General features: G+C 37.4%; 1 long non-coding RNA gene across 2 annotated transcripts; it reads left to right on the forward strand.

The window, feature by feature from the left end:
* The first annotated feature begins 3628 nt into the window (after window positions 1-3628).
* LOC146463242 (uncharacterized) lies at window positions 3629-5449 on the forward strand. 2 transcript variants are annotated; one of them, XR_014856976.1, is made up of 5 exons: window positions 3629-3662; window positions 3843-3888; window positions 4243-4271; window positions 4675-4717; window positions 5262-5449. It is a non-coding gene; the product is annotated as an uncharacterized LOC146463242 (long non-coding RNA). The 2 variants fall into 2 exon arrangements; XR_014856975.1 differs by lacking the exon at window positions 3629-3662 and having other exon boundaries at window positions 3684-3888.
* The last annotated feature ends 17618 nt before the right edge of the window (window positions 5450-23067 follow it).

Consider the following 23067-nt stretch of genomic DNA (forward strand, 5'->3'; position numbering starts at 1 on the left):
AAAAAAGCTCATAGCTCATAAAGTTCTTCTGAGAATAAACCAAATGGTTGTTGATCAGATTAATTTTCATGTTCATCGAAAATGCTAAACGTTCAAAACGCGTTCTCGTGCATCCGATCCCATATCTCGAAGATCTGGCTAATCAGCAGACTAATAGTATTTCCACAGAGTATATACACGGATTTCAAAAAATGTGCTTCAATACTTATATACAAAGAGACGTCTTCTGAGACTGGTTTTACGATAGTCGTTTCAAAATAATTCTAAAGCAGATTGGCAAATTGTATACTGATCGTTTTTTGTTTCAATATAGAAGGAAAAGCGAAAAGCCTCTTTAGATGAAGTGAATGAAAGTTTCCAGGTTTGTTTAATTATATTATCCGGTCGTAAATTGTTTGCTTTCCTCTGCTTCAAATTAAAGTTGTTCCTTGTGTTTATCTGTGCCAGAAAAGACGTCTTCTTTTGCAGGTTAAAGTCAAAGTTCTCGGTTCCCACTCTACATAGACCCTTCACTTCATCACTACAATCGTTCCGCCAGTACTTCCCACCCTCAAAGCTTTTTTTCCCCTTTTTTTCTTATTTTCTATTTTACTCGATCAACAGACCGTCCTGGAAACAAGACAGCAGATGGAGAGGTAAATATATTGAACAGCAAGTCATATTCTCTGTTTAATTCTATATCTCGATTTGCATTACCTATAGGTGAATACAAAACTTGACGTGCCATAGTATGGCTTGTTAATAAATTCAAATGGAAAAGACGAAATGGTAACCCTGTTAGGAGCATGGGGAATGAACTCAGGTTCAACTCTTGAAAACGGATTCGTATGGATATATAGTATAAATACTGTTAAAAGCTTGTATCACTTACAGGAATTGCTTGTATTGATTCTCATTTATATTTTTCTTGTTTTATATCTGTTTGTTAAGATCGCCTGAGTAATAGTTTATCGACAATCATTACCTAAAACCTTATGTTTATGTTTTTCTTCCTCTCTTCCGTATAGTGAACTGAAACAAATGAAAAGTGAAGGAAAGAGCTGCGAAGAGCAGGTGGGTTTATACAAACTAAAACGGAAATAAGCTCCTTGCACTAAGAAGTCACGTGACCCACATCTCCAAAATCGCAGAATTACGTTTAAATGCAAAAGGCCTGTTAATCAGTGGTCGCGTTTTTCTGGAGAATGTCAGGAGCTTTAATGCTTGAACTCTCATCCAAACTTCATATTTCCGTGCAACTTTAAACCGTAAAGAGGGAATCGAAAATGTTTTTATTGAAGTTATCCACTCACTGCCATACTTATCTATGGATATATTAACTGGCTTGTTTATTGATTGATTGATTGATTGATTGATTGATTGATTGATTGATTGATTGATCAAATGAATGAATGAATGAATGAATGAATGAATGAATGAATGAATGAATGAATGAATGAATGAATGCCTGGTTTTATCTCATTTCATTTCCTCTTATTTAGATCTCCATAGTGAAAGAAGCACTTGATCATCACGAAGAGGTGAAAAAGTGAGTAGATTTTTTGTTTTGAAATATGTGCTTTCCTCTGACCAAACGACTGCCAGTGATCCTAAAGTTTATGGACGAATAAGCTTGATTTATTTTCTGTTTAGGGAGCAATTGGATGTGAACAGCGACCTTCAAAAAGAGAACAACCAGTTTGTAAGTCTCCTTTTAACTTAAATGACCTTTAATTGCGGACCACAGGAGATACCACTATCGTTCCAAACCTTAGGACTGAGATATCGCCTAGAAAGAAAAGTATAAATGTGTTAAGATAAGCGATGTTGAGAACACCAAGTGCGACAATTTAACACATTGTGTAACAGACAATAAATGTTCGGATTAAAGTTGTTCGGAGAAGAAAAGTTTCGCCTTCACTGTTTTAAGTGCTTTCGTAATTAATTTATTCTAGACTGCGGCCTTGGATGGAGAGCACAGGAGAGTGGAGGTACTTTGCTTTAACTGCGCTAGCTGATGAATAAACCGCTCTGTAAAGACTACTTCTAGACCTCAAACAATAGATACGTCAAACAGTATTTCTGCGATAACTATAAGTTTTGAAGTCGGTAGATTGAAAGAAGAACAAACATACAAGCAAAGACGTAAACAAAAACAACAACAAATAAAAAGGGATCATTCCCAAAATATAGCCATAAGCCGTCAAAAAGTCATTTTCCGAGTTTTGTCACATATATATGCTATGTTATTTCATTACCATGCTCCACGGATGGTTCTCATCTTGTTAGAAAAGTAAAGTGAAAGCCAATCGGAAACTCACTTGCAGACACAGTTTTCCCGCTCTTTAGGCCAGTTTCTTGTAGCTGTCTGAAGTTTTATTTGATTGCCTCATTAGGTTGCAAATGTTTGTTATGATTGGTTGAAAGAATTTAAATTGGTTTCTATTTAACGAAACTGCACACAAGACCGCCTTATGTTCTCAAGAGTGATATAATTGGTAAAGAGAAATCTTTAGATTCAGTTTCGGAGCATGTACCTTCTTTTCATGTCATTTTCTTGATACTAAAACCAGGAACTACCATAAAAATCGAGGCACTTGTTTTGATCGAAAACCACACAGACTATGAACACGGAAAACAATTTTGTTTCGTTACCTACAACTGTCAAAGAGAAGCCCGCATGAAATCTTTGTTACATGGCAAAAACATTTATTCAAACTGAGTTATTTTTCTACATCTTGTAGGTATTTAAAGCACAGATGGAAAGGTAAATGGCAGATTGGCGAAATTTTAAAATCTTCTTTCATTCGTTTCGTGTAAATGTAAGGTATGCTTAAATACTTGTGTTTGTCTTAATAGTGAGATGGCAGGAATGCTCAACAAAATGGAGAACATGAACAAGGTATTGAAACTATGAAAGCTTCTGGTTTTGGTCACGTCGCCAGGAGTAGGGAAAATGCAGCATTTTCTTGTTTAAGGTTCATTCGTGGATGGGCCCAGCCTAGTTTCCAAGCTTTAGCGTTGTCAATACAGGAAGTGAGCTGCGTTACAGGCACGGGTTCGAGATGCGACGTCAACTATAGTGGTAAATCTTCGATAACGCGTCCACGAAGACTGGAATCCAGGCTCAGATAGGGCATGGCTTTGGCTGGATTGAGCGAAACAAAATGGATGGGTACGGGATTTCAGGAATGTAGGAATGTGATGTCCGGGAAAATGGATTAAATTAGTGGATATAATGTACCATTGTTGACGGATTTCTGGAAATATTTGACAAAGTTGTTAAGAATAAGATTAAAAACAGTGAAGTACGAAACACTGATTAATCAGCGCAGCGCCAAAGTGGAATCTGGCTTTAACGGTGCGGGGTGGCAAAAATTTATGGGTGGTATTTAAAAACTTCTATCGCTTGATATAAACCCTTGCTAAAGAGCACATGCATTGCTTTGCCATAATGGCAACCGGGAGATAAATCATGACCTTGCTACTTTATTCCCTTGCTATCCAATCTAAAATCACCAGCCCATCTATGATCCACGAACCGCTATTGTCAAAGAGAATGGTGCAGACTTTTGATTTTAGCAGGAGGCCATGATGAAAGAATAGTATTCTTCTTGTAAATAATTTGTTTGTTTGTTTTTATTTTCGCAGTCAGTTTCTCTGGAAATAGATGAACTAAACAGGTGAAACAGCCTTTTCATGCTTCAAACCTATTAGCTCGAGTTTTTTTTAATCACAACTTCGCTGTTATTTTAAACATCCCTGCACAAACTGAAAATGAATTTTTAATTAAGGACGCGAACAATCTATGGAAAGTAAATAATTGATACATTTATACCATAACTACTATTATTTCAATTTAGACAGGGCTCAAGAAAGGTCGAGGAGTTTGCCGTTTGGTGACAACAGGTGAGAAAGAACGAAAGAAATGTTACTTTAGCACATCTCGTTGTTGTTTGCAATTTTCAGATTTTGACTCAAAACAGGAAACTCAGTGAGTACTGGGGAAGGCGTGGCAAAGGGCACTTACCCTGAAGTTATTTCACATTAAACGTTCAATGAGACACCTGAAACAAGCACAAAATACCAGGACATCAATTTTTGTAAGCTCTTCTCTGATGGCTTAGCGAGACAGGCCCAAATCCGTATTAACCCTGATTTCAAAAGGTCCCTTGTGAGTCATTATGAAAAGTACATTGTTCATTTAGGATCAGTAATCCTTGCTTCTCAAAGTTATTAGTTTAACTGCTATTTTCTTTTCAGGCTGTGAAGGAAATCTCAACCAAAGATAGGTATACGTTCAACAAAGTAGAGGATCCAGCTATTTAAACTATTTCATCAATGCCACAACGATCATTTTTGGAGCTGTAGTGACTGTAGCGAAGTGAGAGAGCTGGCGTAACTAAGCAAAGCTTGTTGCGCTTTGTGAAGTTCCACCAGCTCACTGGAAGGAATGATAAGGGCCAGTCATACTTGATAACCGTTTCAGTTTGTGATTAGTTCGGGTTGGATTACACTGCAATTCTCAATGCATTATAAATATTATAATTAAAGAAGTAAGGATATGATTACCAAGCACAAGAGACTGAGAACTCTTTGAACTCTTTGAGAACTGAGAAATTTTTAATATTAGTTTCAAATACTTTCCTGGACAATCTGTGAGTAAGATCGTTTTTTCTGTTTTCTCTCTTACAGTGAACTGACAGAACTTAAAACAGTTCTTGAACCACCGCAGGAAGTAAGTATTGAGAAAACATTAGTAATATGTAAACTAAATCACGCGAGGAGCTAAGAAACTAAAACCATAGGTACGACACAAAGTCCGCTGCACTGAGCAATCTTTGTATCTAACGACAGAATTAAAATATTTTATGGTTATACCAAAACAAAACAAAAAAAAAAATAGAGATTCTGGACTAGGTGCGAGTCTTCCTCGTGCTATATTATAAGTAATTTTTGAATGACAATTAAGACTTCTGAAGAAAGTCGATAACATAAACGCCAGTCTTCTGCAACGATCGGGTTCGACACAACCCTCCCACAGTGAGTCTACACTGCCCCTACACTACCCTGTATAGGATCTGAATTTCCACTGCCCAAACTTCAGATAGAAGCCAAACGATAACAAGAAAGCCAATTGCCAGAGGAACTTGCAGTACCAAATATTGCTTGCTCATGTGCGATATTCTGAACACTGATGTCTGCAAACGGAGTAAATTGAAATTAGAGTAGTTTTCTTCTAATAAGATGTATGAATTAATGACATGTTATCTCCTCGCCAGTTTCCAACAAGAAAGAAATCCAGGAAATCCGGAAGGGTTATCAGACTGCTATGCAGTTTTTTTTTTGCTGCCACCGTTAAAATAAGAAACCTTATTTTCTATCAGAGTGTAAATAATCTGCTGTTTTGTAAATTGAATACTGTACATTTTTTCTACATCAAACTGACGTGAACAATTTTCCTTCTCGTTTTAACAGACGGAAGGAAAAACTGCAGTCGTTTTATTATGTGTTTAAATAAATATTTGTTTTGACAGTTTGAGCTAAATTTCATTCTTTATCCTTTCGCAAATATTGAAAAATGGCCTTATTCGGAACTGAATCTGTAGTGCTTTTCAGAAATGACACAGATTGCCAGAACAACAACTAAAACTGCAATTCAATAAGGAGGGAGGGAGAAGGAGGGGGAAGGGGTTGGACAGCGAGAGAGAGGGAGGGTTCACGAAGTCTATCCAGTCCAGAAAGATGGGTTGGAAAAGGAAGAGGGGGTCGGGAAGTGCCCAGTGCCCAGTACCCACGCGCATAAAATAACGCAAGGTAGATCATTTATCTGCGTGATTTCCATGTAGAATCAAAAAGATTGAAACAAAGTGGAGGAAGTCACTTCCTGCGAGCAGATCTGAGCGAGTCTTAATTACCAACGTTTAGCTCCCTATACAAGGAGGATAATCGGTCCGGCTCGTCGCTAACGGCTATGACGTTTGTGTGCTTCGTGTCATTGCATCAAACAATGCCTTTGGGTTTTCAAACGTTATTAACAATTTAAAGTTCTTCCTCTCTTTTAAAGTGGGCAACTCTACTTCGCATTTAGGCAAAGTCAAAGTTTCTTTTTGCTGCTAAATTTTATTCAGTCCGTGTTTGGAAACCCAGTCTGTGAAGCTCGATTTAGTACCGCTGAGCAATATATATTTGCAAAACCAGTATGGTAACCAAATGCTTCCCTTCAAATGCCCAAGCATAATGACGGTTACCCACTAGTGTGTCAGTTTAAGAAAAATCCTATTATTGTGTATCTATTAATGCTATGGCGTTTGAAAGTGGACTGTGATGTTCAGTTTTTACGAAAGTCTATCTCTAAGAAATTAAACTGTGACTCAAGGAAGTCGTCCCTAGGTCCAGCCTCTACAGTAACAAACATCTTATATGGCGCCGAATTCCTAACATCAAAAGGCGCTACCGATTTACGTGAGCAAATAATGAAAAACTGACTATTTGAATAAACATCCGACAAAACGAGATTAGAAAAAAGTTCTTAGAAAAAATATGTACCAGTTGATAGTTTCTTGTCTAACCTATCGAAGCTGCGTCGATCACAGTAATATTGAAAGATAATTATGTTTTAAACAAGAAGTTCCGATATAAAAGGGCAAGCTCCTTCTTCGTTTCACACCTTTGTAGGCGTGATATCAAAATTTAGACGCCGTTTACTCGTGGCAAGTTGTTGACTCGTACTTCCTCCGAACAAATATGCCTCAAAATTTCATAATCTCACCACAACAAAATAAGATATCAAGTTCTAGTTTGTTTCACGGGGTTAATTCTTAAAACTAAACCAATTGTATCGATAAGGGTCGTAGAAAGACATATGTTGTTTGTCAGTTGTTTACGCTCTGATGGTTGATTGACAATTGAAGGTGAGAATGGCCTGACCAGGCCCTTTATACCGAACTTCCTGTTTCAGACAATTCAGTGTTGATTTATTTCCCACTGAGATTCAAAAGTGGTCAACAAACTTGATCTTAACTGGTTTATACCGAACAGCAATCAGCTTTTAGTGCAACTTCAATGGTTCGTGGTGATACTCTTAGCGGAACCGCTGATTCAGAAGTAACTAAAACAGAAAGAGAGAAATAAAACGTCTGTCAATGAAAAATCCCTCAGAAATTATGTCGCATAATTATCCCGAGTATTTCTCGGCAAGAGCCCATCAGCGTTGATTCTTTTGGCTTTACCTTTACGTTAGGAAACGAATACTAATTTTAGTTTTCCTTCTTACAGACAAGTTTAAATATAACTTGTAACGTTGCATTATTTAGCCTCTTGTTGGATTTTGCATTGTGATTTTATTGTATTTTAGACGTAATTTGTGCGTAATTTTTTGGTAAATTTGATGGACATTGGTACGTCCGTTCGTTCGTTCACTAACAATGCGCAGGTGCAAAGCAACCAATTGGAGCCTAATCCCTCATCCTACAGAAATAAAAGGCTACTGAAATACTATTAACAACGCCGCTCAAAGAAAAGGAAACGTGAGATGTCTGCACGTACGCTGTAAGAGTTTGGACTGGGTTAAAAAGAAAACACCCAGTCCCAATGAAAATTTACATGTCTACTAAAATTGATCGAAAGAAGAGCTAATTTGATGCAAATGAGCGGCATGTTTGTAGCAAGATTCAGTCTCACCAGTTAAAGCAGTTTTAGAGCCAAGTTGGCGTTATTCACGTTATCAAGAAACGAGGTGAGTAGCAATACTTTATTATAGCCCAATCAAGTGAAAAAATGGTTTCTCTCAGAAGTATATCACGCGTTTTAAAGGTAGGGTTCAAATGCAGATGGTTTCATAAACTCCAATTAAGTTTGTTGTGAGCGCCGTTTCCTGGTGAATGTAATGTGGGGTTGTTGCAAGGCTGAAACATTAAAGCAAACCTGGAATAACATTATTATTTTGTGCTTCTCTGTTAACATTCCAGTAAAGTTTCAGTCCACGAAGATCACTGTTAGTAAGAAAGACAATCTACTGAAGGCAACGTCAGTGTTGAGCGGCGAGTTATATTATATAAATATCATGAATAAATAGCGATGAATTCAAACACTTGTCGAATAAAAACTGACGGTTTTACTCAAATAATGAAACATAAAGAAAGATATAGTATTTGACACGTCACGATTTTGAAAGAACTATCTTCCTTCTGAACGCCAGGACGTTCCGTATAATGGTCGGTCGCCAACAACTGAGCTACAAGGTGAGGTGAAGAGCTGGATCATTTAGTACAAATTTCAAGGAAGGGAAGAATATTTTTTTAGAAAAGATATCGTTTAGCTCATCAGTTAAGTCAGTTGTTCTACCGCAGGTAAGACAAATACGAGGCTAAAACAAGTTATGAGGCGATGCTCCTCTTTATTAATGCAGATGGCTAAATGACAAAAGAGTTTACAAAAGGAAACCGCATGGTTTAATTTGAGCTCATTTCTTTAAAGAACCTTGGTTATGCACCTGCCACTTTTAGTAGTTCCTTGTTTATACTTAAGATACATTTTGGGAAAGTTGGGTGTGCCTTTATTGATAGTTTTCTAGTTAATTCAAGCATTTTATCTTTTGAACGAAAAAAAAAAAACCCGGAAAAATTTCGTTACAAAGAAGTCTGTATATCTGGCACACTTCCTGTTTAGTTATTCATACTTCTATCTGTTTACTGTTAATTGACATCCTCGTCTAGGTTAGAGAAAAGAACCAATTTCCCACGCCAAATATCTAGTGAGCGATGATTTGCACGAACTTCGATGTCCTCGCGATCAAAACGAATAAATTGAACAAGGATAAAAACAACTAAAGAAATTAGAAAACCAATCAGATTCTTGCTTTCACCTTATGCCATATGATATGGGTACAACTGATGTTTTAGCACAAAAAATAACATCGTTTTAATACGTTTGTTACGTTATGTTTGATCGAAATTAATCTACATACACCTAAGAACTTCATGTGAACAATTATCATCTTATCAAAACAAGAATTCACCGCATTCGCAGATCTTTAAGATGACAAGAACAAGCTTCAACTAAAGCAGCCTTGGACATAGTTCGCCGTTGATAACATCGTAAACGAAACAAGAAATTAAACACTTCGCCACAGCAAAATTGACACGTGTGGGTAGAGTTTGAGACTTTAAAGCAACCCCCTTTTCCTAGAGAATATTTGTCGGACTGTTCGGCTGAAGGACTGAAATCTTTATGGAAACAAGGCATAAAATCATTATTTTATGGAAATTCATTGCGAATTTTTACATCGCTATCAAGATTTCTGTAAATGACGATCCGACGAAATAGAAAATGTAGCGACGATTTACGATTGATAACGATGCGATCAAACACTTTTAGGAGAAGTTTGGGAAATTAGACGCAGGAAGTAAATTTATTGTTGATATTTTAGGGGAGCTACCGTTCACTAAGGTAGTCAATTTTAATAAGTTAAGTCAATTTTTTTCTTACAGACAGACCATCATTGGCAAAATACCAAAGGAAAAACTTTCGGAAACTTTGCCTTTCATATTTCAGGTTGTGGATCTTTTGTCCGGCTCATTTGACAAACATTCATGGTTTTAACTTACGTGTTAAAGGCATTGCTATGACCATATAATATGGACACTGGCATAGCTCATGTCTCACAAAACAACTGCGAGACAACTACACCGAACACGAATGAATCATTGGAATAAATTAAAAACAAAGGTCTAGTCTAGGAAATGAAATATTACTCAAAGAGTTCTACTGTAAGAAACGACTGAACATCTTTTTCTTTACTTTGTTCTTATCCACAGCTTACAACGAATTAACACGAGGAGAAGAAACGTTTAAGTTTTATTGAAGTATGGTTGGTAACTCTACTAAAGATCCTTCTTTAGAAAAGCTGGGAAATACGTGGTCAAACGTTTTACTTAGTGAATTTATTGTGGTAACTATAATCAACGTCTTCACAGTCGTCGCCTTTGTAAGAAATCGCCACTTACGCAAGCGCACTACGTATCTGATAATAAACCTGACTGTGGCTGATTTACTGGTGGGAGCAGTGACGGGACCAATGAAGATATTCTTCCCAGATTTCGATCGTCGAAAAGGTTTCAGTTGGCAAGAATTCATAATTTTAACTTCGAGCCTCATATTTCCCCTCGCTTCTCAAGCCAATCTTTCGTTAATTTCTATAGAGCGGTTGCACGCCACACTTTTCCCCTTTAGGCACTGCTTAATTGAGAAATGGCTTTACTTCAAAGTTATTATTGGCAGCTGGATGATAACTTTGCTTCTGGCATCCATGATGTCCGTTCTTGAAGAGCTAGATTTAGTTTTAATTCGGTATTTATTTACAGGTTATACTTTTCTTACCCTTCTTATCATAACTGTTTCCAATGTTATTATTATCAAAAAAGTCAAAAGTAACCCTCCTCCGCAGCATTTTAGTGCAGTTGCCTCAGAAAGGAAATTGTCAGTAACCTTAAGCATAGTTACCGTCGTCTCTATCCTGACTATCATGCCGATTTCTATTTGGATGGCAGTTAGTAATGACAAATTAAGTCGAGCTTCTCTTGTAGCAACACATTTCCAAATATACAAAACGTTAATATTGTTATATTATGCTAATTCTATAATCAATCCATTGATATATGCCATAAGAATGCAAGAGTTCAGGAAAGCGGTTAAGGAGCTTAGTTGTAAGAGGACTGCAGCGACAAGAGTTGTCCAACCCATTGAACTGCATGCAATGTAGTGCATGAGCACAAACATAAATAATAATAAAAAAAAGAAGAAACTTTAAAGATTAAAAATAATCGAGATTTGGTTTAACCTGATACTTAAGTTAGTTTTTCTATCTTTGTAATGAAAGTTTTTAACAAATTATGTAAAAAATGTTTCTTTTACATTTTGTTGGAATACACTGTGTAGTGACAGTTTTTTTTTCTTGGTACAAGGAAAACTTAAAGTTGCCTAATCTCATGAGCTGTACGATCATAAACTACTGGCTCAAAGAATTTGTTGAATGCGTTATTAGACAAATAATAGGAAGGGCCTTTGGAAGGTTTCGTTGAATAAAAAAACTATTGACTGTGTTGCTTTTGGTCTTTCCATTGTAGCTTGCTTGTGTAATTAAGAAATCGAAGGAAGATTTTAGGTGGTCTTCCACCGATTTGTATTTGTTGCTTTTGTTTTTATTTGTTTGTTTGTTTTTGTTTTGTTTTGTATTCAGTTTTTCGTTACTTTTCTTTTAGTTCCTAAGAGCCTTGGAAATGGAAGAGGACAGGTTCTGAACCCCACAACGTAACCCTCCACCCTCCATCCGCCTCTCCACTCGTCGTAGAGCATTAAAGCTATGCAAATATACGAGAGAGAATATATATTGCGTCTAACACTGTCTCCTTCGAGGCACGTAAATGAAATTTCGTTATTAGTTCTGAAAAATTTAAACAATTTTTATGAAGACCAACCGAACAAAGGAAAGGTGCCGGTAATCAGAAAAATTTAGGAACTGTGTAACTAACGAAGAAAAGCTGACTGTACAGGTGGGCTATAAACCATATATCTGTTCAACACTGAAAACTGATTCTCTGTAAAAAAAAAAAAAAAAAAAAAAAAGAAAAGGAGAAGAAAAAAAAATCCTGGCAAAATGAGGTTAGTTTTTTTTTCTAAAGAATGTTACTAGTTCATAACGTTTTCTTCTATAACTTATAGAAGCTGCGTCGATGTCAGTAAAATTTTAAGTTAATCAAGACATGTGTTTAGACATTTGTTGGCTTATCTGCCTGACTCAGGATGCAACACTGAGATTCAAAGATGGGTAACAAACTTGACTTTAACTGGTTTATGCAGGACTCCATTGGTTCGTGGTTATACTCTAACCCGAACCGCTGAAGTAACTAGCACAGTTAGAAAATAAGAAAAGAAATAAGAAAAAGTCTGTCAACGATAAATCCCTCAGAAATTACGGTGCATAAATTATCTCGAGTATATCGAAGCAATAGCCAATCAGAGTTGATTCTTCTGGCTTCACCTTTACTTTAGGAAACGAATGATATTTTAGTTTTCCTTACAAGTTTAAGTATATCTTGTTATCGCTGTATTATCTAGCCTCTTGTTGAAATTTGCATTGTAATTTAATTGTGTTTTAAACGTAGGTTTTTGTGTTATTTCTTGCGTTATTTCCTTCGTTTGTCCGTTTTTTCACTAACTTATTCTAACAATTCCCAGGTGCAAAGCTACCAATTAGAGCCTAGTCCCGCATCCTAGAGGAACAGAGGGATGCTGTAATACGACTAACAACGGCGTTGCATCAGACGTCTCTGTCGATCTCTGCTTTAAGGAAAAAAAATATGGGATGTCTGCACTCAGGCTGTAGCAGCTAAGACTTGTTAAAAAAAATGTAAATGTGATTGAAATTGGGACAGTTAGTAATCAACTTAAGTAAACACAAATTTGCGCTTAATGAAAATTGTACATGTTTACTAAAATTGATCGAAAGAAGAGGTAAAGCAAGATCCCGTCTCGCTAGTTAAAGGCAGTTCTGAAGCCAAATTGGCATTATTCACGTTATCAAGAAACGAGGTGAGAAGCGATATTTTATTCTAACCCAGTCACGAGGCAAGATGATTTCTATTAGAAATATATCAGGTTAGAAATTTAAGTTTATTGCGAGTGTCGTTTACTGGTGAATACGCTGTTGGGTTGTTGCAAGGCTGAAACATTCAGACGAACCTGGCATGAGATTATTGCTTTGTGCTAGTCTTCTAACATTCCGGTGAAATTTCAGTCCACGAAGATCACTGCTAGTGAGACCGAAAGATGATCAAAGACGACCACTCAGTTGAGGCGGCGACTGACATAAATATCGTGAATGAATAGAAATGAGTTCAAGCACTTGGTGATCCAAAAAGTGACGATTTTGCTCAAATAATGAAATATAAAGAAAGATGTTGTATTACACATCCCACGATTTTGAAAGAAAGAAATATCTTCCTTCTCAACACGAGTAAAACCCATGGCGTACCCTATAATGCATGGTAGGTCGCTGACCACTGAGCTACAGGGTGACGTGGAAAGCTGGATGATTTAGTATAAATTTTTAACGAAGGGAATAATAATTTTTAGAAAAGCAATGGTTTAGCTCACATGTTAAAACAATTCTTTTACTGCATGTAAAACAACCAAGAGTATAAAATAAATAATGATGCGATGTTCCTCTTTATTTATGCAGATGGATAAATAACAAAAGAGTTGACAAAAGGCAAACGTTTGGTCTTAGCTCAATTCTTAAAGAACTTTAGTTTGTTTGCACTTTAGATACATCTTGGGGAAGTTTTGTGTGCCTCGATTGACAGTTCTCCAGTTAATTAAAGCAATTTATCTTTTGAATAAAAATACAGTACAGAAAAATTTCGTTAGAAGGAAGTCTGTATACCTAGCACACTTCCAGTTTAGTCATTCGTATTTCTATCTGTTTACTGTTAATTAACAATTCATCTTCGTCTAGTTTAAAGAAAAAAGAAACAAATTTCCCACACCAAATATCGAGTGAGCGATGATTTGCACGAACTTCGATGCCCTAGCGATGAAAACATACAAATCGACCAATGATAAAAACAACTAAAGAAATTAGACAACCAATCATGTTCTCGCTTTCACCTTATGCCATATGGGTACAGCTGATGTTTTAGCACAAAAATAACATCGTTTTAATACGTTGTCGTGTTTGATCGAAATTAATCTACAGACACCTAACAACTTCATGTGGACAATTATCATTTTATCAAAAAAAGAATTCACTGCATTCATAGATCTTTACGATGGCAAGAACAAGCTTTAACTGAAGCAGCCTTGGACATAGTTTGCCGTTGATCGACCAATTTGGCAAAATGCGTCGAAATTATCCTTCCCGAAATAAGAAATGGAACACTTTGCCACAGCAAAATTGCGACATTTGGGTAGCGTTTGAGACCTCAAAGCAACTGTCTTTTCTAGAGAATATTGGTAGGGCTATTCAGCTAAAGGAATGAATTTTTATGAAAACAGGGCATTAACTCATCACACCATTCAGTTGAATTTGAAGCAACCCGTCTTTTCTTAGAGAAAAGTTTTAGACTGTTCAGCTTAATGATTGTAATCTCTATGAAAACAACCGTCTTTTCCTAGAAAATATTTGTCGGACTGTTCGGCTGAAAGACTAAAATCTTTATGGAAAGAAGGCATAAAGTCATAATTTTAAACCGATGACTCACAAGGCAATTTTAGATATCGGCTATTAAATTCGCCTAGTGTGCCTGTTCCTTCGATTTTCTACGCTTATCGCTGCGAACCGCCAGTCAATCAGGATGGGCTTTTTTATCACATGTCTTTTCAAAATGGCGGTAGCAGCGATACGATGGAGCCTGGGAACAAGGTTGAAGTGCTTTATTGACATTCTTTGCGAACTTTTACGTCGCCATCAAGATTTCTGTAAATGACGATCCGACGAAATAGAAAATGGAGCGACAATTTTCGATTGATAACGATGCAATGAAACACTTTTAGAAAAATTGTGGAAACTCAGTTAGACGCAGAAAGTAAATTTATTGTTAATATTTTAGAGAAGCTACTCAGTGTTCAATAAGTTAGGAAAGTATGTCATTTTTGTTTTCTTACTAACACCATTGGCAAAATACCAAGGGAGAAACCTCCCTTCGGAAACTTTGCCTTTCATATTTCAGGTTGAAGTTTTATTAATGGCTTTTAACTTACGTGTCTATGGCATTGCTATGACCATATATGGACACTGGCATAGCTCATGTCTCTCAAAACAACTGCGAGACAACCACAATGAACACGAATGAATCATTGAAATAAATTAAAAAGAAAGGTCTAGTCTGGGAAATGAAATGTTACTCTAAGAGTTCTACTGTAAGAAACGACTGAACATCTTTTTCTTTACCTTGTTTTTATCCACAGCTTACAACAAATTAACACGAGAAAAAGGAACGTTTAAGTTTTATTGAAGTATGGTTGGTAACGCTACTGAAGATCCTTCTTTGGAAAAGCTGGAAAAAGCGTGGAGAAAAGTTTTACTCACTGAATTTATTGTGATAGCTATAATCAACGCCTTCACAGTCGTCGCCTTTGCAAGAAATCGCCTTTTACGCAAGCGCACTACGTATCTGATAATAAACCTGACTGTGGCTGATTTACTGGTAGGAGCAGTGTCGGGACCAGTGGGAATATCCCCCCCATATTTCGATGAGAGACATGGTTTCAGCTGGCGAGAAGTCATCATTTTAACCTCGATCAACATATTCCCCGCAGCCTCTCAAGCCAACCTCTCGTTAATTTCTTTAGAGCGGTTGCACGCCACACTTTTCCCCTTTCGGCACTGCTCAATTGAGAAATGGCTTTACTTCAAAGTTATTATTGGCAGCTGGATGATAACTTTGCTTCTGGCATCCATGATGTCTGTTCTTAAAGAGCTCGATTTAGTTTTAATTGACTATCCACGTGCATGTTACACTTTTCTTACTCTTCTTATAATAACTGTTTGCAATATTATTATTACCATAAAATTCAAAAGTAATCCTCCTCCGCAGCATTCTAGTGCAGTTAGAAAGGAAATTGTCAGTAACCTTGAGCATAGTTACCGTCGTCTCTGTCTTGACTATTCTGCCCTTAGCTATTTGGATGATAATTGCACAATACATATTTAAACAAATATCTCTTGCAGCAGTCATTCAAATACACGATAGGTTACTGTTGTTACATTATGCCAATTCTATTGTCAATCCATTGATATATGCCTTAAGAATGCAGGAGTTTAGGAAAGCAGTTAAGCAGCTATGTAAGAGACCTTCAGCGACAAGGGATGCCCAACCCATTGAACTGCATGCTGTGTAGCACATGAGCACAAACATAAAAGCCGTAAAACAATGAACAAACTTTAACGATTACAAAAATCGATATTTGGTTTTTCCTGATATTTAAATCATTCCTTCTTACTTTGTGAGGCAAGTTTTTAACAAGTAAAAAAGTGCTCTTTTCAAATTTTGAATGAATCAGCTGTGCAGTGACTATGTTTTCTTGGTACAACTTGTAAAACTTAAATATTAAATTTGTTTAAGGCGTTATTAGACAATCAATAGGAACAACTTCTGGAAAGTTTCATTGAATAAAGAATTATTGACGGCGTTGCTCTTGATCTATCTATTGTAGCTTGTATATGTAATTAAAAAAATCAAGATTCAGTTCAACGTGGTATTTCAGTTTTTATAAAAGTGTTGTAAAGGGTGTTCCTTTCATAATTTGTTGGAATCAACTGCGTAGTGACTGTTGTTTAGCTTTGTGCAAGTAAAACTTAAACCTTAAAGTTGCTGAATCTCATGAGCCGTTAGATCCTAGACTATTGGAGAGTAACAGCATTATAATTGAAAGTTTAAAGGAATATGCAAAGAAATTCAACAAAGCACAAACACACTAGCTAAGAGTTTGGAGGTCTTGGACAGCACAAAAGGGCTTCGACCAAAATATTGAAAACTGTGAACCGGAGGCACTCAACAAAATTCTCGAGGATTTTCACGCAACAGTGCGTAGAAAAGATGAGAAAGACTATACGAGTATGAGAGTCTTCGTACTGCGATTGAACGTTACCTAAGAATGCAAGGTTACGAATACTCCGGCCATAATTAGAGACCAAGAGTAGAAAAACTCGAAGCAAGTTCTTGAAGGTAAAGCTCGGCCAGCGTGATGACAAGGTAAGCTAAAGTCAAGCGGCTAAACAAGTCTTAATAGTCTGACAAACACTAAATTAAACGAGCATAAATCCTGGAACAACCGGTTTGTTGACACCTGACTCAATATTTTGGCCTAGAACATCCTGTTGAAGATTCCCATGTCGACTTGGACGAAAATACGAAAATCCAATCGAAAATCCATCCAAACGGCCCGGAGCTAGTCCTCGAAGAAAATCAAAATCCCACAGTATTCGAGCGACTGGAATGCGTAGCAAGATTCATACGTGCCAGCCACAAACCGTCCCGCTGATTGCCCCTTTCTGATTGGACGATTGTCTAACAATCGTCCAATCAGGAAGGCGTTTGGATGGATTTTCGATTGGAAGGTACGAGAAGAATCGAAAATCTTTTGACCTTTATGCTGTGAAGTTTGAAAGCGGAGCGATGCGTTTTTTGGGGGGGGAAATCGCTCCGGCGCTGGGACCCTTTCAAAACAGTGATTCCTCCCTTCTCCTTTTTATTTATGAACAGTCAACGGCGAACTCAAACTCCTTCAAAATCGCTCAGAAAACCGCTTTTGAGGTAAAAGGACGACTATATACCACAGATAAGGTAATTCAACGTTTATTTATCATTGCGGATTTATATACATAGTTAGCGATATATCGCTATAGGTGAAGCAAACGGTAAATCCAGTGCATTTACTATATAATAACAATCGGCTACACAGACACATTGTGTGGGCCCCCTTTGATTACAACAGGTATGCTTGAGGTGAGATAGGTTATTTTACTGCAAAATGTAAGAAATCTAGTTTGGTTATAACTTTTATAGTCAAGTGTAAACAGAATTTAACATGAGGAAATTTTTTGTGTATTTTCTTCGAACTCTTGCAATGGTCACGCAAGTACTGGTTAACACATTTGAAATACCAGTTCAAACGTCGGACCGGATCAACTCGGATCGCCTCGGATCATGAAAAAAACATAAAATTAAATGAAATTGAAACTTTTACCCATTTGAAGGTTAAAATTCCGGTCAAAAATGGGCCAAATTAAAAAAGACTCGCAAAGTTTCTCCATGTTGTGCACTTAGTGCCGCCATTTTACTTGCCGCCATTTTGTATTCTTAGTGCCAGTTCCTCTTGGACTCGTCTCGTGTTTATTCATCCCTGATACCCTGATACACCGCTAGAGTGAGTGATGACTAATGCCACAGAAAAATTCGTAAAGGCCGATTGTCGTGGCATGTTTTCCGATAACGCAACGTCACTAAACAGGAGTAACAAATTGCTCATGTCCTTAATGAAGCTGTACGAAACAGCGACATTTTCTACCTCACAGTCGATAGCTAGGGTTAATGACATGTTTACGTTTTTATAACTAGAGTGTATTATCCGAGTTGTATTTACCTGCCGCTTCAATACCGCTGATATGAGATAACATTCCATTTTGCCCGGCGCTTTGGCAAATTTTCGAGTAAGAAGGTTTCATCTAACGTGGTATTGCTCACTGAAGACAAAACTTCCATCACAAGAAACGTTGCAGTAATTTTCATCTTTTCTGTAGGAGTTCAACTAACCCGTGTAGTCTGTCTGTCTGCCTGTCAATAAACGACCTTTATGGTAGCTAATTTTACAGCATTTTCTGAGTCTTTTTGTGTATTTTCTTCTATAGTAAAGAAAATGACATTGATTTAAAGCTGATTACAACGCGTTAAACTTGTTAAGAAAGATACAAGCTGAAAATAATTCCTAGATCCCAGGCGCTTGCTATCGGACGCCAACTGAATTCAAAAACCAATTGCTTTATTTGAGATTCCACATACTTTGAAACTAAACTCTTTTCTATTGCTTTTTCCAACCGGCCCTCGAACAATCTTGAGTGAATATGGCATTTAAAGGGGAAGTATCATGGGGGTTTTGATATCGTTCGTTACAAATGGTGAATTAAGACCTTCAATCAGCTGCCAAATAATTCTAGAATGACGAGAGGAACGAAATCAACTCAATTCTTGAAAGAAACAACTTGTGATCTGTTCTAGCGCATTTTGGAAACAAAAATGCGACAACTTGAAAAACATTAGCCTAATATTTTTTAAGTTTCAATCCAAACCGGCCTACTCTGTCTCTAGCCAGAGGCACTAATCGACAGTTTTGTTGCACTGGGGTGATAATTTTTAACAAACTTGACAATTACAGTGTATTTCGTTGTTTCTGCTGACAGTCAAACATTTTTAGGTTTTGAAATGACAGCAAATTTTCATGATACTTCCCCTTTAAACAAGAGGACAATGAATGTAGTTAATGAGGGGAGAAGGGGAAGCGGGGAAAATATTGTTCACCGCATCTAAAGGAGGGTACCATGTGGTATAGGGACACAATACTCTGGTCTTAGAAGGAAAGCTGACTGATAAAACTTAACAAAAAAAGAGGAAATAAAACCGCAATAATCTCAGCAATCTTTTTATCGCTGTGGCTACTTTAATTTGAACGAATTTTGGATCTCCTTCAGTCCACACATACCCTTGCATGTAAAAGGTATTCAACAGTAATCCGAAGACAAGTATTTCCACACTACAGATGTCATTTAATGATAACTGCAGGTTTCTCATGCTCATAAGAAAAGCAAAGCAACATGCCGCGGTATCTCTAAGGCCTTTATTCGATTCACCGACGATGACGATAATGGCAATGATGATGATGATTTTAGAGCTTATCCAGGCATATCTGGGTTTCGCGAGCGCGAAAATGAGCAACGCTTAGTGCGGAATGCTAGTCACGCAGATTTTCTCCTTCTCGACCCCTTCCGACTAAACTAGACAATATTTGTATTCACGAGAACTGATGGGGATGGGGACTCAACGCCAGAACGTTGCAATATCATTGCTGACTGATTAACTTCCCCGATTCCCTGGTCATCTTTTGCCGTCTTCAGCCTATGGACAGCCATTTCTTGCGTAACAGCGCAGTTTCTTTTGTTGCACCGTCAACGAAGACCGTAGACATCTCGACGGCGCGGGCAGATGGTCAGATTGTTATGCGACTCATCCTTTCAGAATATCAAATTACATCAATGTAAAGACTTTTGAGTCTTGGGCCATTGTAGCTTGATCAGAAATATCACAACTGTTTGTATTCCATCAATGTAAGTTCAGTAAACTTAACTTCATATGTTCAATCAACAACATCAGATAATCGATAACTTTACTAGCATGCGCGCGCGAGGATTTACTACATTTCACTGTTAGTTTTGTCGTCAGCAAACACGTTCCTGGCGTTGGGACCGGGATGACTGGAGATGTCTTTTTGACATTCACCCAAAGAAACGCAGGTTGCTGTAATAGTACGAACTCTGACCGTAACCGGACTCGTCGTCTATCAAGGACGAAAATGAGTACGGAGCCATAAATGCAGCCAAAAATATATAGACACTGGAAAATATGACATTGCGGAAGAAGAAATACATTTTCTAGTATCGAGCAAACAACTCCGAACCAAAAACGCACATTGCTATTTATAACCATTTTGCGTCATTGTTTATAAATAGCAAGTTTAAAATAGCTATGTACACAGTGATGGCCATAATATGCAAACAACGGTTATTTTCTGGTGCTCTTCTATCCGGATCGGACTGAGAAGGGTGGACTATTGCTCGCATTAATAGGGATGGTTTATTAAATGCCTATTTTGCAGGCATTGGAACGGTAAGTGCTCGTTCAAATATATTATAGCCGTGTAGCTGTTGAAGATAACCCGGCATAGTAAATCGAACGTTCGAAAATCGAACCCAATCGAACTCAATCGAACTCAATCCGTGGATTGAGTTCGATTGAGTTCGGCAATCGAACGAAATCGAACACCAGACTTTCAGTGAGTTCGATTTCCGAACAAATCGAATTCAATCGAACAAATCGAACTCAATCGAACTAAATCCATCTGATTGTGTTCGATTGAGTTCGGTTTCCGAACTCAATCGAACACAATTTAATTGATTGAGTTCGATTGGCTCTGGTAAACCTACACAAAGCAAGCAAAAAGCAAGCCCATCAAAGCAGGTTTTTCTTGTACTTTGTTACAATTTTTCAATAACAGAAACCCCATTTATAAACTGTCCACGGCAGTTAAGAAAACAGAACAGAACAGAACAAAGCTATCATTATTCCCGCGGGCGTATTCCGAAATTGTCGTACCCTTTCCTTTTTTAGCTAACTTACAATTGCTGAATGACAAATCGAAGGGTTAATTTTATGCAAAAATACAAGCAAATTACTAAAAAAATCCGCCATCCTTGACGTCAAAGCGGCATTCCTGGTAGCCTTTTTGCTACGCATTTGAAGCTTACAATCCACAGCGCATCTGAATCCATTTCTGCGTAATTTCTTCGTTTACATAAAACACGTGCGCTACACTCCGGACTGAAGTAACTCGAGCTTCCAAGATGGTTACGGATTTTCAATGTTTTCCTGTTTTACACAAATCACGAATTCGTTCGATTTGGTCCGATTGATTTTTTTTCTTTTCGGTGAGTTCGATTTTGTTCGATTGCCGAACTCAATCGAACTCAATCCACGGATTGAGTTCGATTGAGTTCGATTGAGTTCGATTGAAATTTAGTTCGATTGGGTTCGATTTACTATGCCGGGAGATAATAATATGGCCAGCCTTGCACTAAAGTGAAAGTATGATTTTCTCTACCGGCTCTGATATCTCAGTTCTGTTTATGATATATAGTCTAGGACCTGCAAATTGAAAACACGGATACCTTGTTCTTCAGCTTTTAGAATTCTCGTCTTCGCTTGTCCAGCTCAATGTAGTGCCTGTCACGACATTTTATTGACAGTGAGGGTGAGATGCATCTTTGACAAACCTAGGATTTATAAAGACTGCAACTTTTGCGCAACTTTTCTGAACCAAAGGCGTGTTTCACGCAAGTCGATTAGTAATTTAATGAAACATTATCGTCTGTGGGGGGGTTCCAGATGCACTTTGATATAAAATATGGTTTCGTATCCTTCGCATTGTTGACGCTGGCGTACCGAGGAAAGCGTGACACAACACCTGAACTTTTCATTTTTTCGCATGCGATCAGTGATCACTTACTTGGAACGAAATTAATTTTTATAGGGATAAACTCATCAACACATGAGATTTGTTTCCGAATAACAACTTAGTTTTATTCCACAAGAAATGAAAACAATAAATTTATTTTAAACTTGTTAACTTGTACTCGCGTGACCACGGCCGTTTTTGAAAAAAAAAAATTAAAATTCCCTATGTGTTTACTTCCGTCAACGCTTGGATTTTAAATTACCCAAGCTGGATTTTTTATATACTGCAGTACAAGTATAGAGCTTTCCTAAAGTACAATACTTGCTACAAATTTCGATGTATCAGGACAAGACATTTGTCCGCAAAGTTGCCACAATTTCAAGTGTTAACGAAAATGATGAAAATAGGAATCTTCGGACTTTGAACATTGCATGTAACTAAGAATCCTCCAGCAATATTTTGAGAAGACCGTATTCTCAGAAAGATTCCTAACTTAACTTCAAAAGATGATTTTTATACGCCGAGCCGTCTTCTTTCCCGAGCGATTTGAAAATGCACCAAATCTCGTCAAAATTAAACGCCGGCTGCGACGCGATCACGGTATTTCACATTATGCCGGAATTTTCGAAAACGAAAATTCTTTGGAAAGTTTCATTGTTATTTTCGTAAATAGTTCTCGAAAGGAATTCTCCTGACAAAATATGAGGAAATCTGAAATTTCAGTTTTGACCACGAGTTCTCGATATTCTTAGGCAGCCGCTCTTAAATATTCCAGTAAAACTTCAGTCCAAGAAGTTCACTGTTAGTGAGACCGGAAGATGATCTAAGACGACCACTCAGTTGAGGCAGCGACTGACATATAACTATCGTGAATAAATAGAAATGAGTTCAAACAGTTGTCAAATCAAAAAGTGACCATTTTGCTTAAATAATGAAATATAAAGAAAGATGTATTGCACATGCCACGAAAGAAAGAACTATCTTCCTTCTCAACGCGCGTGAAACCCATCACGTTCCCGTTAATCGGTCGGTCGCTGACCACTGAGCTACAGGGTGACGTGGGAAGCTGAATCATTTTGTGCAAATTTCAAGGAAGGGAAGAAAAACTTTTAGAAAAGCAGCCGTTTCGCTCATAAGTTGTTTTACAACCAAGAGACTAAAACAAATCATGAGGCGATGTTCCTCTTTATTAATGCAGATGGCTAAATGACAAAAGAGTTGACAAAAGGTAGCGGCATGGTTTTAGCTCAATTTTTAATTAACTTTAGTTTAGCACCTGCCATTTTTAGTAATTGCTTGTTTATA

The sequence above is a fragment of the Pavona decussata genome, unplaced genomic scaffold (genome assembly GCF_977016875.1).
Source record: "Pavona decussata unplaced genomic scaffold, jaPavDecu1.1 SCAFFOLD_180, whole genome shotgun sequence".
NCBI classification, from domain to species: domain Eukaryota; kingdom Metazoa; phylum Cnidaria; class Anthozoa; order Scleractinia; family Agariciidae; genus Pavona; species Pavona decussata.